The sequence below is a fragment of the Musca domestica genome, unplaced genomic scaffold (assembly GCF_030504385.1).
Source record: "Musca domestica strain aabys unplaced genomic scaffold, Musca_domestica.polishedcontigs.V.1.1 74, whole genome shotgun sequence".
Classification (NCBI taxonomy): Eukaryota; Metazoa; Arthropoda; class Insecta; order Diptera; family Muscidae; genus Musca; species Musca domestica.
This window is the reverse complement of record NW_026712391.1, coordinates 2580243-2596433: the sequence shown is the minus strand read 5'-3', so window position 1 is coordinate 2596433 and position 16191 is coordinate 2580243.

The window sequence follows — 16191 nt, the reverse complement described above, 5'->3', positions numbered from 1 at the left end:
ACGGGCATTACAGCTGTGACAGAAAATTGCCTATTCAGGTCCACATCTTCGTATAGACCCCAAAATAACGATACCTTCCGATATTCGGTAATTTGGTGATTTTAACAGAATTTTTAATGGATTAATTTTTTTTTTTTTTGCTTGAACATTTCCAAATTTGTTCCGAAAGGTATAGTTTATTTATTTAAAGTTCGTCCTGGCCGAAATAACTGCTTTTTTAATATTTTTTTAATTTTGAACGATGTTGACGATGATCTTGACAATACCTATAATTTTAGAAGATATATTGATTGATTAAAAAACCCGGTCATTGATTTTATAAGAGTGACCCAAATAGTCCTTCAATAGTCCTTGCCTTAAAAAGCTCATGTTTGTGGTTCATATAGTCTTGTAAAAATTGTCAAAAATGTCCATATTTGTAGTACAAATGCCATTTTGGCTCTACTTTCCCTATTCCTAATTAAGGATCTTACTAGTCCCTGAAAAATCTATCAAAAAATTATAGCCATAGTAGTTCAAGTATTCTACCAGAAAAACCATCCTTATGATCAAAAAATGTCAGTTTGTTTTTTTTTTCTTTTAATTTCAAACATTGTAATCCTTGGAAAGATTTTCTCAAAAAGAAAAAGAAAAAAAAAATACACCTTTGTGACCCCAATAATCCTCAAATATACTGTCTTGCGGCGTCAACCCCTGTAGCCTTAAGAGACCTTACATTAATTTTCGAAAAAAAATTGTCCTTAAAGAATGTCAATCCAAAAAAGGCGGGCTTAATACCCTTAATGCATGAGTAAGTTCACGCATAATTTCCACCCTCTTGGTCCTAATAGTCCTTGGATCAATTACCGAAAATATCAAGGCAAGTGGCCTACATCAAAAAGTCAACGAGAGCGCTTTCAATAGTCCTTGAGTATACAGGGTGAATTTTTACATTTTGTTTTTAGATTTTATTGAGTGAAGGCAAAAAATGTCGGAAATAGCATCAAATTTTAGAATAAGTTTAGATTTGTTCGAATTGGTCACTTGGAATTGAATTTAAGGCCTTCAAACGACCAATGAATCCGTCCACGCTGTCCGAATATTGCTCTGACGTTTTTTGGTCCATTCCCGGGGAAGCGCTTGCTTGAGTTGATCGACACTTGGGTATTTTTTAGTGCCAACATTGCTTTCCAAAATACTCCAAACATATGAGTCCAACGGATTGGTATCCGGAGATTTTGGTGGTCATTGTGTGCTGGAAATGAATGAACCCTCCAGAATATTTTCACGATAATATTCGGCATTTATTCTGATGCCACGGTCGATTAATATGAGCGGAGAGCGACCATCGGCTGTTATAGTGGCACAAACCATCACCATGGCCGCCGCTTGAGTTCTGGTGGCCAACCGAAGGTGCTCATTTTCAGCTGACCTCTTTGGCAATTAAACAGGATCATTTTATTTGTTTGCAAACTGCTGGACAACAAATCTTTTCCCATCGGAGACGGAGAAAAGCAAAATCGGCAGTTCACCACTTTCGGCCAAGCGAAGCAACTCTTCAGCTCTTTTGAGAATATTTTCTTTCCGTTACGGTGTAAGTTTTTGCACTTTTTAGAATTTCATTTCATCATTTCAATATTTCCCGAATGGAATATAGCGATATGTTCAGCTCACGAGCCATTTTTCGGCCACTGCGACGCGGGTTTCGATCATGTCGCTTCTTTATTTTTCGAACCACTTCTTCTGTTTTCTTCCGTCCACTTCCTTGATGTGGGTCTACGCTACTAGTATCACGGTAATGAGATTTATTCACATTTAAATGTCGGAGTGCTCTAACGATAGCCATTTGTGGTTTGCCAGCCACATATAAAGAAATCACTCTATCTCGCTTTAATTCCATCACGAATAACTTTTTTTCTGGAAAATTCTCACCAATATGGTGGAATAATTTTAACACCTGTCGGACGTTTGGCTTAGAAATTACAGCAGTCTGAAGTGGGTTGCAGTTTTTTCATCTCACCCTTTTAAACCTTGAGTAAGTCTCCTCCAAATTTTCTTTTGTAAATGCTTTCATAAAATTTTTACGCTTGTGGCACTTTAGACCTTTAATAATAGTTCATCAACAAATTCTCTTAAAATTCAATGCTTGCGGCCCTACAGTCATTTAATAAGCTCCATCAAAAATGTTGCTTTTTTCGCTAAAAATTCCTTAATTTTTTTAATATATTCTTGTGGGCCAAATATTTTTTTATTTTATTCTTGTGGCTCAAATAGCCATTTAGTAATAGTAGAATAAACCCTCTACAAATATCAAATATTTTAGCTCCAACAGTTATTCCGTAAATTCTCTGTTGAAGAAATTTCCCTTAAATAAAACGTCTTAGATCTCCTAGTTCCTGAATAAAGTGTAGTTTATTAAATAAGTTACTTGAAAAGATCTCCAATAGTCTTGGAGAATACTTGCCTCAAAAAATCTTCTTGTTTGTCCATAATAATCCTAAAATACATTCTGTCCAAAATTTCATCATATCGGTCCGAATTGTCCTCAAAGTAATTATGGCAAAAATCTACGCTTTTCGTTGTTATAGTCGATAAGAAAATGCCTCAAAAATCTTACACATATCCTTTTAATATTTCATTAAAATTATTAGAAATTAATTATTATTGACCTTGTCCTGTCCTTGAACAAATCCATTCTTGTGGTCTCAACTGTCCAGAATTAAATTTCTTAAGTGCTCATTGTTATAAGGACATGATCGTCTTTGATGCTTGAATAAATTGCCTTTAAAGGTTCGTACTTGTGTGTTCTTACAACGTACTTGTGTGTTCCACATATACCAATTTTTATACATATTCATGGGAAAATGTGCCAAAAATCATCAAAATATCGAATATAGGGAAACACGGCTATATGGGGCTGTACAAAAACGTGGACCTTCAAGTACAGTGTTTCGCCAAAAGAGCTAGAACCCATCAAGACCAACAAATACTAATTTTTTGACAAATCCGCGAAGAAATGTGTGAAAAACCATTAAAATGCCGAATATCGGGAGGTACCGTTATATGGAAGCTATACCAAATTATGGACCTATCCATGCAATGTTTCGCCAAAGAAGCTAGATCCCATTATGACCTACAAATACCAATTTTCAGACAAATCCGTGAAAAAATGTTGCAAAAGTAATCAAAACACCGAATATTGGGACGTATCTTTATATGAGGGCTATACCAAAGCGTGGACCTACACATGCAATGTTTTGCCACACGAACTGGGACCCTTTATGACCTACAAGTACCAATTTTCAGACAAATCCGTGAAAAAATGTGCCAAAAATAATTAAAATACCGAACATCGGGAGGTACCGTTATATGGGGATACAAAAATAATGTGGGCTGTATCGCGATTTCAACAGACAGACAGACGACATCGTTAAATCGACTTAGAATTTTATGCTGATTATGAATATATATACTTTATGGGATCTACGACGAATATTTAAGGATGTTACAAACGCATACTTTAAAATGGCCACAACTCCTTAAATATTGACATTGCGGGGTTTTTAGCTATTACTTGTGATCAGTTTTTCTAAAGAGGAAAAATAGCATACTTTAAAATGGTCATAACTCCTGGCCATAACTCCACCCTACTGAACCGATTTCGATCAAATTTGTAATACATATTTGAAGTCCTAATTTGGTTGTATGTGCAAAATTCCATACTATTCGGCTGATATTACACGTTTGGTGCACAATAAAAGACAAATCGGACGAAGATATTAATGGGAGGTTTATCTTAATTTTTACCGATTCAGTAGGGTTCGTCCTTGGGTCAAATAAATGATTTGTGCAAAATTTTATCTCAATTGGATAATAAATGCGACTCTCGTTTAAGGTTCTAATAGGTCTTTTGGCAATAGTATATATTTTAAAAAATATATTTTGTTTTAAACAAAATTAACTCGCGAATAGAACTTATAAATTCCCCTTAACTGCAACTGCATCCTTTATGTATTTTTGGTGAAAAATTTTTTTTCCTCTGTCTCATTGGAACCATGAGAAAAAAATACGAAATCAAGTATCTAGAGTCCTCTTAATCTTCCTTTTCGTTTGTAACTTTAGTGCTGAACTTAGGGAAAACTGAGCGGATGTTTTATGTCGTTTTCCTAAATTCGTGAATGTTGTTAAATTTTAGGTTCAATACAAATTGCAACAGTTTTGTGCCGCACATACACACATACATACATGTATTTTGAATTTTTTTATTCGTAGATTTTGGTGTGCCTGCCATATGTTTCAGTGGCACTTTCTACTCCTACTTGTAGTGCCTTAGTGATTGTAGTTCTTTTTTGGGTTTTATTCGCGAGTCTGGAGTACATTAAGAATTACAATATACATACATACCAGGCGAGATTATAATAGGGGCGATGTATACAATATGGGAGGGGTTTCTTGGAAGGGTAATGCTCTATGAGGAGTACTTCTCAAATTACATTAAGGATATAAATTTAATTGATTTGGTGGGCCAAGTGTTGAATATTCTTAAATACCTTTTCTAAAAGAATCCTACCTAAATAGGGTTTAGAATATAAACTCATATAAGAGAGCTTCTCAAAATCATATAAGGGATATAAATTTAGTTTACTCTGGCTGGTAAGTGGGGTTGAATGTAAAAACGAGTAAAAAAGCTGTAAGTTCGGCTGGGCCGTACTTTGAATACCCTCCACCATTTGGTACAAATTTGGCAATTTTCCGAAAAATTAAATCCATTAGAAATCCTAATAAAATCTGGAAAATAAAATATAAAATAAAATATAGCCGTATATTTGGTTATATACGACAACGTGGATCTGCATAGGCAACTTTTGTCATAAGGTATTACAATGTTCAAAAAAATCTGTTTATAATGTAGCTAAAATCATCAAAATACCGAATATAGGGAGGTACCATGGGGGTTATAAAACGTGGACCTGCACAGAAAATTTTCTGGCATAGGCTGTAGTATCCATTACGAACTTAAATTACAAAATTTGAAATAATTCCAGTAAATAATGTCGCCAAAATCATCAAAATACCGAATATCGGGAGGTACCGTTATATAAGGGCTATGCGAAGACGTAGACCTGCACAGGCAATTTTCTGTCATAGGCTGTAGTATCCCTTTGGAACTTCAAATATCAATTTTGAAATAATTCCTGTAAATAATGTGGCTAAAATCATCAAAATACCGAATATCGGGGAGAACCGTTATATGGGGGCTATACGAAGACGTGGACCTACATGGCCCATTTTCTGTCATAGGCTGTAGTAACCATTACGAACTTCAAACACCAAGTTTGAAATAGTACCGGTAAATAATGTCGCTAAAATCATTAAAATACCGAATATCGGGGGTTATCCTTATATGGAGGCTTATCCTTATATGGAGGCTATATGAAGACGTGGACCTGCACAGACAATTTTCTGTCCTAGACTGTCTCTTTTACGAACTTCAAATACCAAGTTTGAAATAGTTCCGGTAAATAATGTCGCAAAAATCATCAAAATACCGAATATCCGGGAGGTACCGTTATATGGGTGCTATACGAAGACGTGAACCTACATGGCTCATTTTCAATACCAAAAGTCCTGAAGACGCACTACACATTTGAGTAAATTTTTATCAACTTTCTTCATTTCGTTCGGAAGCTAGAGTGATTTCCACAGACGGAAAGACGGACTGATATTTCTAAATCGACATAGAATTTTATGCTGATCAAGAACATATATACTTTGTGGGGTCTAAAATGTATATTTCGAGGTGTTACAAAAGGGAATGAAAACTTAATATACCCTCCATACTATGGTGGAGGGTATAATAACATTTAATTCAAGTCATTTATTCTCAAATAACTATTCACACCAGTATTATCTCACTCCCTATTCAATCGCTCCACAGTGTCCATTTTATAGGTTTGAATGTACATTAAACTGCCAACAAATACGAGTAGAGTATTTTGGCAAATTGCCAAAGTTTTAAAAGCATGCTACTGGAGTAAAACCGAAAAACAGAATAAAACAAGCTTATTTTATCTAATGCCACCAACAAGTACTTCTGCTTTGAACACAATATTCAGGACTTCATGGCTGGATGTACAACACTCTGGCTGGCTATATATGTATGTATGTATGTGTGTCACAATACAGATGTTCTTGAGCATGCATCTATACTAATAATAAAACGAAGGAGAGAAAGCAACAAAACAAAAAAACTGCAAGTGCTATATTTGTTTTTTTGTTTTTGTTGTCATTCAGCATTCATGTTCTCTTCTTCGTTTTCTTTTTCTCTATTCAGTGATAAAATTCTATAATTTTTGCATTTCTTGGCAAACAATTGAGGAAGGTTGTGATGCGAAATCTTACAGATACATTCATCCGCACTTTGGTAGGTTGGGAACGTAAATTTCCGTTCATTGTCACATCCATAATTGTACTGTGCAAAATCAACAATGCACACTTCACAATGCACTCAAGGCGGGGAATGTTTTAAGGCATATTTGTCGTCTTCGTACAAAATCAAGAGATGTATTTCCCAAAAAATGACAGGAGCATCCACAAATGCATGGCAGCCAGTCAACCATAATTCGGGAACAAAAGAAACAAATTTGGAAACCACTGAAATTTGCAATTTAATGTAAATGTTACTTAACGAAAGACGTCAAATGCCAAGCCATAAATTTTTAAATGAGCCACAATATTGAAGAAATAAACGTCTCAAATTCGAAAATAGAAAATATCACAAATCAATTATATCCTGCAGTACTTAAATGTTTTTGAAACTTTTTTTTTCGAAATAAAGGAGGTATTAACACAAATTTTTCTTTAAAATTCATTTCGAATGAAACCATGAATAAAAACTCGGTGTTTCTGTGTTTGTGAATACCGATTGATTCATTTGACAGAACATTTGAACCAAACATAATATTTTCAGTGGTAGGGGGAATTAACCTATTTTCGAACCATATTTATTGGCTTGGCAACTAAAATCGTTAAATTTTTCCTTAAGTTATTCCAGCAAAAATCTCAAAACAAATCTGATTATTAACCCATTATTTTTATAAGGACCCCCTAAATACGAATTTTCAAATTTGGTGTTTGCAGTTCGAAATGAATACTACAGCCTAAGACAAAAAACTTTCTGTGCAGGACATTATTAACCGGAATTATTTAAAATTTGGTATTTTAGCGTCATTATTCATCGGAATTGTTTCAAATTATGTATTTAGAGTTCGTAATGGGATATACAGTCTGTGACAGAAATTTGTCTATGCAGGTCCAGGTCTTCGGATAGGCTCCACATACCAGTACCTCCCTATATTCGGTGTTTTGACGAGTTTAGCTACAATAACCACCGAAATTGTTTGAGGTGCGTATATTTACGACAATTTGCGAATTCATAGCAGATTTCTGGTTAAGATAAATGTTAAGAGAAATATTAATATAAAGTGGTAAAGAAATAAAAATAAAAATTATTCCAGTGACAGCTCACTATATTGTTTACAAGCGTACAGAAGCATTTTGGTGAGAATTTTCCAGAAGAAAAGTTATGATACAATTCAAGCGGGATAGTGTGATTCCTTTATATTTGACTGGAAAACCACAAGTGTCTATCGTTAGAGCACACCAGCATTTAAATGGGAATAAATCTTTTGTGTCTCGTACCGTGATACTGGTATCGTAGCCCGACGTTGACGTCAAGGTAGTGGACGGAAGAAAACAGCAACATCAGCAGAAATGGTTCGAAAAGTAAAGAAGCGACTTGATCGAAAGCCGCGTCGCAGTGGCCGAAAAATGGCCGGCAAATATTGAAAAATGAGCTAGGGGTAAAGCCATTGAAATTCAGAAAGAAAATAGACTCAAAAGAGCTAAAGAGTTGTTTCGCTTGACCGAAAGTGGTGAACTGCCGAATTTGGTTTTCTCCAATGAGAAAACATTCGTTGTCCAGCAGTTTGTAAACAAACAAAATGATCGTGTTTACTTGCCAAAGAGGTCAGCTGAAAATATGCACTTTAGGTTGGGCACCAGAACTCAAGCGCCGGCCATGGTGATGGTGTGGGCCGCCATAACAGCCAATGGTCGATCTCTGCTCGTGTTAATCGACCCTGGCATCAGAATAAATGCCGAATATTATCGCGAAAATAATCTGGAGGGTGTAGACCTTGGAGGGCCTTGGGCACGCAAACATTTTGGCCGCAGACCTTGGACATTTCAAAAGGACTCAGCACCATCGCACTCAGCACGCACCACCCAAGAATGGTTACAAAATGAGGTTCCTCGCTTCATTTCCAGCGCACAATGGCCACCAAAATCTCCGGATACCAATCCTTTGGACTATTGTTGTGAAGTTGGTCCGATCTCTAGCATCTTTATAAAAAATATTGTTTTGATAGAAATATTATGATGTACCAAGTCTGAATGGTCTGAATGGATGCTAATTTCGCGTTTTGTGAGCTTAATGGGTATTCAGAATTATGACCCTTTGTAGGAGAGGTACCAGAAAAAATGGTGCGATCTCAACCATCTTTGTAGCACATTATGAGTTAATGGACATTTTGAAATGTACCAAGTGTGAATGGAATCGGACGATATTTTCGTGTTTTATGAGCTTCAAGAATGCTCAAAATGTTGAGCCTTTGTGGGGAGGTACCAGAAGGAGTGAACCGAAATATCCCACAGCAGATCTTAGGTTATTAAAAATATTGTGATGTGTGTAATTTAAAGACAATTGGATACTTACATCACATTTTATAAGAGTTATAATTGTGGAGAGGTACTTGACGTAGTGAACCGATATTGTCCATTTTCGCACCTGACCTAGCACTAATGCAAATATTACAATTAGAAAAGTTGTAGCAAAATCGGGTTATCCTTTCTCTTTTTGTGCAGTTAATTATTTTCTTCAATCTAAGTTTGACAATAATATTACGATATTCCAAGTTTGGATCAAATCAGATACTCCATTCCAGAGTTATTGTGCGCACTTGCCAGTCAAACAGACAGACGGAAGGACATCGCTAAATTGACTCCAAATGTCCTGAAACGGATTTGGTCTAACCTCTCTAACCATAAGGTTGATGGTATAAAAATATGGCTGAAATGTAAAAAATATTTAAAATCGGGGTATATCCTTCTATGGAGGCTATAAAATAACGTACACCGATATCAAGCATGTTTCGTATAAATTATTTTACATTTAATCCAAAGGCCTGTACTAAAATTCTATCTAAAATTTTAAGGAGCATAGAGCAGAACATCTTCATTAAACAGTTGTCCGAACGCACAAAAAATCCAAAGAACATATTCGTTTGAAATTGTATTTTCTGTTTTAGGTACATCGGAATAGAATAGCGCACGAAAAATATTTCATTAAATTTAACCCTTGCACTTTCAGTGGCAAAACGGAAATTGAAAGGACGTAACATAATATTGCAAACTGGCTGTTCTACAATACGGTGACTTACCAGCAAAACCATGCATATGTGCAAACATATATGCATCTGCATGTCTATTTGCTACACTTTTTGGAAATGGAAATTCCTAACCACATTTGCAACTAGAAGCTGGCTGGAGTGATTTTTGGAAATTTAATTGAAATAGCTTAAAATAGAACATCACATGGAAGAGTGTAAAGCAAATTAATTTGTAATATCAATGGGTTTCCAACGTTAACCCTGAAATTCGTTTTCGTGATATTTCTATTTGTGATGGGATTTCATGTTGAATTGAATACGTGAAATCTAACCAAATAAAGTCGTTCGAAAAAATATTGATTCCAGCTATGAAATGTTTTCATTTGAAATCTGAAATGCTTTAGTTCTTCATCAAAGTGCAAATGAAAACAAGTTAAAACGTATTAATCGGTTCTGCCGACATACGTATATCCCCAGCCAATGTTCGATTATTATTTTTTTTTTTTTTTTCAAAAATCTTGAACCCTAGGTAGAGGAGGTACATGAAGAAATGCCCCGATCCATACCATCTTTATAACAGCTCTTGTGTTGAAGGAAATATTGATATGTGCAAAGTCTAGAATATAATCGGAGTTTCATTTTTATGAGTTTCATGGGTATTCAAAATGTTGAGCCTTTGTGGGGGTGGTACCAGAAGGAGTGGACCGATATATCCCATCTTCACAACGCATCTTCTGCTAGTAAAAAGAATGGAATGTGTGAAATATCAAGAGAAGAACGTTTCCGTTATTCAAAACATTGACCCTTTGTGGGGGAGGTTGCAGGAGGAATGGTCCGTTCTCTACATTTTTTTAACAGATCCTGTGTTGATAGAAATATTCAGATATACCAAGTCTAAATGGAATCCGATGTTAATTTCACGTTTTATGATCTTAATGGATATTCAAAATTTCGATCTTTTGTGGGAGAGGTACCAGAAAGAGTGGTCCGATATACTCCATCTTATCGCCAGATCTTGGGTTTATGAAAATATTGGGATGTGTGAAATTTTAAGACAATCGGATTCTTACATCACATTTTATAAGACTTATAATTATTCAAAATGTTTACCCTTTGTAGGGGAGGTACCAGAAGGAGTGGACCGATATTGTCCTTTTTCGCACCAGACCTTGCACTGATGCAAATATTAGGATTTGCAAATTTGGAGCAAAATCGGATAATCGTTTCTCTTTCTATGAAAAAAAAAATATATTTTTTTTTGAAAATTTCACCATTTCTGGGGGAGTTACCAGAAGGAGTGGACCGATCTATTCCATCTTAACACCAGACATTGCGTTAAAATAAATATTGAGATGTGTGAAATTTGAAGAAAATCGGACTTTTCAAATTTTTGACCATTTGTGGGGGAGGTACTTGATAGAGTGGGCCGATAATGTCCATTTTCGCATCAGACCTAGCACTGATGCAAATATTAGGATTTGCAAATTTGGAGCAAAATCGGATAATCGTTTCTCTTTCTGTGCAAGAAAAAAATATATTTTGAAAATTTCGACCTTTTGTTGGGGAGGCACCAGAAGGAGTGGATCGATATTGCCTATCTCCGAACTCAATCTAAGTTTGACAAAAATATTAGGATGTACCAAGTTTGAACCAAATCAGATACTCCCTTAGAGAGTTATCGTGCGCACCAGCCAGTCAGACAGACGGACGGAAGGACGCACATCGGTAGATCGACTCCAAATGTTCTAAAAAGGATTTGGCCCAAAGAGCCCTAGGGTCTAAAAGCGTTATTTCGACTAGGCACGTTTTGATCGTATCAAATGATATATACCCTCTGTAGACATATGGCTGAGGGTATAATTATACCATCCAAAATATGGTATATTTTTGTATTTGACATTTAGATTAATATATATACAAATATATATACTTTCCGAACAAATCATATTAATTAAATATGCTTATAATTACCCCAAGATCTCATTTCGAAATAAAAACAAAAGAACGTGTTCTTCGCATATGGTCTAATTTCAACATAAATTCAATCATTCATAATTTTTTTTACTTTACATGACCATGTACATGTCATGTGCTGTCTTGACCCTCATCTACCAGACTTTCGATTCAAATGCAATCATGCACACACCCACACCCACACCCACATTTGAGGTCCAAACACAAGTGAGAGGGGATGAGGGAATGTTTTTTCTGGTCACCCATGTTGAAAAATGATTTATCTTCTAGTTTCTCTCAAAATGACAAAGTACCTCTTCATTTACTACTGCAAAAGTGATATGTTTAAATAGAAAATAATGTATGACTGAACCTACACTCACACACCCACACACATGTTAAAATACAAAGAAAACTATATATGTACATTCGTATTTACTTATATACATTTTATGTAAACACACACTGGCATCCACATACGTACGTACATACGGCAACTGAAGATGATTTATGAAATAAGGCAATATGTTACAGAAAAAAAAGGATAATACATCATTTGACATAACAAGTAAGGACATTGTTTGGTCAAAGCTTTAAATATCCTTTTTTAAAGGCAATGCCATGTAAGGAGAATGCAGTTGTAAATATGTGTGTATGTCTTCGGCTGGCTCTTGAGAATATCTCCGGTAGACTTTAAAAACTATATTTTTTTTTTAATTTGTGAAAGAAAAACTTAATTGGCTATTATAAAGAGATATTCTTCAAAACAAATTGGGAAATTCGAAATTATTAGATTGAGTTTAGAAACGGAAAATAGTGGATGGAAAATATATTTAAATCTTTGAACAAAAATGTTAATATTAATTAATTAATTAATTTTGCTCAAAATATTATGGGTGCTATATCTTGTTCAGAGTCGATTTCCTCAAAATTTGACAAAGTACATTTTTCGAATGTATGTGACCTCTCCTAAAAAATATCTTTGATCAGTTGAAACATACATATGGGAGCTATGGCAACACTTGAACTGATGTGGTCCAACTTTAGCGAATTTGAGTGTATAACCCAAAACTAAACTGGATCTTATTAGACAAGCGTAGAACGGTTGATGTATTAATCACTACAAATTATAGACAACTATATTTGGGAGCTTTACCTAAATCCGCACCGATACCGACAGCATTATGTATACGGTAAATTTTCTCGTCTACCTTAAAAAGCATAAAATTATTATGTTCTTCTAAGTATTTGTAAGATATTGTGGAGAAGGTAATAGAAGTAGTGGATCGATATATCCTCCAATACATACAAGGAGAACACCGATCTAGTTAAATTCTCAAAAAAAAGTATTAAACATTGGATATTCTCTGAGCTTTCTACCAAATATAAGCTTTTGAATAGGAAAATACCAGAAGGAGTATACCGATATTCCCTTCATATAAAATTCCCAAAATTTGAGAGCATTAGTCAAACAGCCGATAGGACAAACACGAACTTCATATTAGATCTAATGTTAACACAAATATGGCAATGTGTAATATTTCAACTGGAGACAATGTTGATCATTTGTGGAAGACGAGCAGGAAAAAGTGTACTAATATATTCGATTCATATACTAAATTTTATACATTTTACTATAGGTATTATTACTCACTCGTTAATGGGGGAGGTACACAAAGAAGTAATGATTTAGCATTTTTATCTTAACATTACGATATGCCAAGATTGAAAAATATCAGATACTCCATTCTCTTAGAATTCCATAGTTCCGATTATAGCAAGTCCGTCGGTTCTGATTTGGATAAAGTTCGCATTCGTTTGTTTTCGTGTAATATTAGCCAAAATGGAATGAATTTTGGCATATCCTCTTAGGCTTGAATCAAGTCTATCAAATTTGGTAGAAATATAACTCACCCGATTTGTAATTTAAGCCCCCCCCAACCGTAATATAAATGATTTTCAGTACAATATATCAATTACCGCTTAGAAATAACATTTTTTAGATCGGTTTAGATTTGTATATAGCTCCCATATATATCTTCATCCAGTTTGAAGTTTCTCGTCCACTTCTGTCATATTGTCCCAAAACTGATGGATTTTGGTAAAAATCCTTAGCCTAAGCAAGTACTCTAATGGGTGAAAACTAAAAAAAACTTTAAGATTTAGGTAACACATATATAAGTTCTATACTATTTTATATCTACAGGTTGAGATGAAAAAACTGCAACCAATTTCAGACTGATGTCATTTCTAAGCCACTTGTGCGATAGCTGTTAAAACTATTCCAGTGACTGCTCATTATATTGTTTACAAGCGTACAAAAGCATTTTGGTGAGCATTTTTCAGAAAAAAAGTTATTCGTCATGGAATTTAAGCGTGATAGTGTGATTTCTTTATATTTGGCTTGAAAACAACAAGTGGCTATCGTTAGAGCACTCCAGCATTTAAATGTGAAAAAATCTTTTGTGTCTCGTACCGTCGCTCGATACTGTGATATTAGCAGCGTAGCCCGTCGTCAAGGAAGTGGACGGAAGAAAATAGCAACATCAGCAGAAATGGTTTTAAAAGTAAAGAATCGACTTGACTGAAAGCCGCGTCGCAGTGGCCGAAAAAATGGCTCGTGAGCTGATATCGCAATATTCCATTCGGCAAATTTTGAAAAATGAAGTGAACAGCTATTGAAACTCCAAAAATGCAAGAACTTACAACGCAAAAGAAAGAAAATAGACTCAAAAGTGCTAAAGAGTTGCTTCGCTTGGCCGAAGGTGGTGAACTGCCGAATTTAGTTTTGTCCGTCTCCGATGAGAAAACATTCGTTTTCCAGCAGTTTGTAAACGAACAAAACGAACGTGTTTACTTGCCACAGGGGTCAGCTGAAAATGTGGACCTTCGGTTGGCCACCAGAACTCAAGCGCCGGCCATGGCGATGGTGTGAGCTGCCATAACAGTCCATGGTCGCTTTCAAATCGTATTAATCAACCAAGGCATCAGAATAAATGCCGAATATTATCGCGAAAATATTCTGGAGGGTGTATTAAAGCCTTGGGCATGAAAACAGTTTGGCCGCAGACCTTGGACATTTCAACAGGACTCAGCACGCGCTACAAAATGAGATTCCTCGCTTCATTTAGAGCGCACAAGGGCCACAAAAAAAAAAAAAAAAAAAAAATATATATATATATATATATATATATATATATATATATATATATATATATATATATATATATATATATATATATATATATATATATATATATATATATGTATATATATATATATATATATATATATATATATATATATATATATATATATACATATATATATATATATATATATATATATATATATATATATTTATTTATATATATAACACATCTGATCTCGTGTTACTAGAAATTTAGAGAAGTTCAAAGTTTAAAAATAACCGGATGTTCATTTAGCGTTCTTTTGTGGGGGAGGTACCACTAGGTGAGGACCGATATAGTCCATTTTCACACCAGATCATGGGTTGATAAAAATATTGTAATGTGTATAATTTACATAGCATGGGATGGTAATTTCGCATTCTATGAGAGATAAAATTATTATTACTTTTAGGCCATTGTGCGTGAGTTCCCAGAAAGGGTGGTCCGCCGTCATACATGATCTTGTGTACGCCTTTTCCGTATCAAATGATATATACCCTCTGTAGTCATATGGCTGAGGGTATACTGACAGAATCCGGCAAAATCCCAAGTCTCCGAAAAATACTTATTTGCTGTATGCGCCATAATTTTAAACTTCTACGAAGACTGCAAATACTCTGAACCTAACATTGTAATTACCACTCCTAATTCTCTTTATCAGATTACTAATTGATAAGTTTGCATTAGTCTCTTGGTATGAACCTCTCTTTAAAGGCCTTCCATTCTATAAAGTATGATCCATATACAATAAAAATAATAATTTTGATTTAATTTTATAATTTTTTTTTTGTTGCAGAATGCTTAAAATTTCTAAAAATACAATAAAAAAATGTTTTCTTAGTTGTAAGGATTAAGTATCTTTTACCAAAATCTTCTGCTACCCAATGCTCTAATGCAGTCAATTCCTGTTGACCTTAGACATTTTGTAATTGTCATTTGCTTATACAGTTTCAATGCTCTTCGCAAACGTTTAAAGTGTTGCACAGTCATCCCATACTCCTGGTGTCTTTGCGTGGGACATATGCATTCGTGACTACGCTCACTGAAGGATCCTGTCTTTATGCCACCGTTCTCCGTTATTTTTGTGGATTTTAATGTTGTATTTTGTGTAGCTGCATCCAAGGTTTGTGCTCGAGAAAAGTGTCGCCTGGAGTAACGCCTTAAAATGGTCAGCGTTGAAACTGCGAATATTACCGTGGTTGTAAATCGCTTTAATGTAAGTACGTGTTACTTGGAAATTTTCATTTTTTTTTCTTGCTCCAGAATCCTTCTAACTTTTTTTCAGGCTGACAATGGTAAAAAGAGAACTGTGGCATTAACGATAGCCTTAATGTAGCAGATGCTGTGTTAATCGACAAAACCCGATATGGATTTTCTTTGCCTTTATACATGATGTTCTTTAATAAACAAAAACCCCCAGAAAGGAGTCCATTTTCCAAGTACATAAACTGCAAAGACTACAACGACGACTATTCCAGTGTTTCTACTGTACCAGAACTTTTTTTTTACAAGCCAACAGTCTCCAGCTGAAACATGTAACTATTTGTCTTCATTCCTTTAAAATGGTTTTAAGAATATTTTTGTATCGACTAGCAATATGTTGCCTCCAAAAAAAAAAA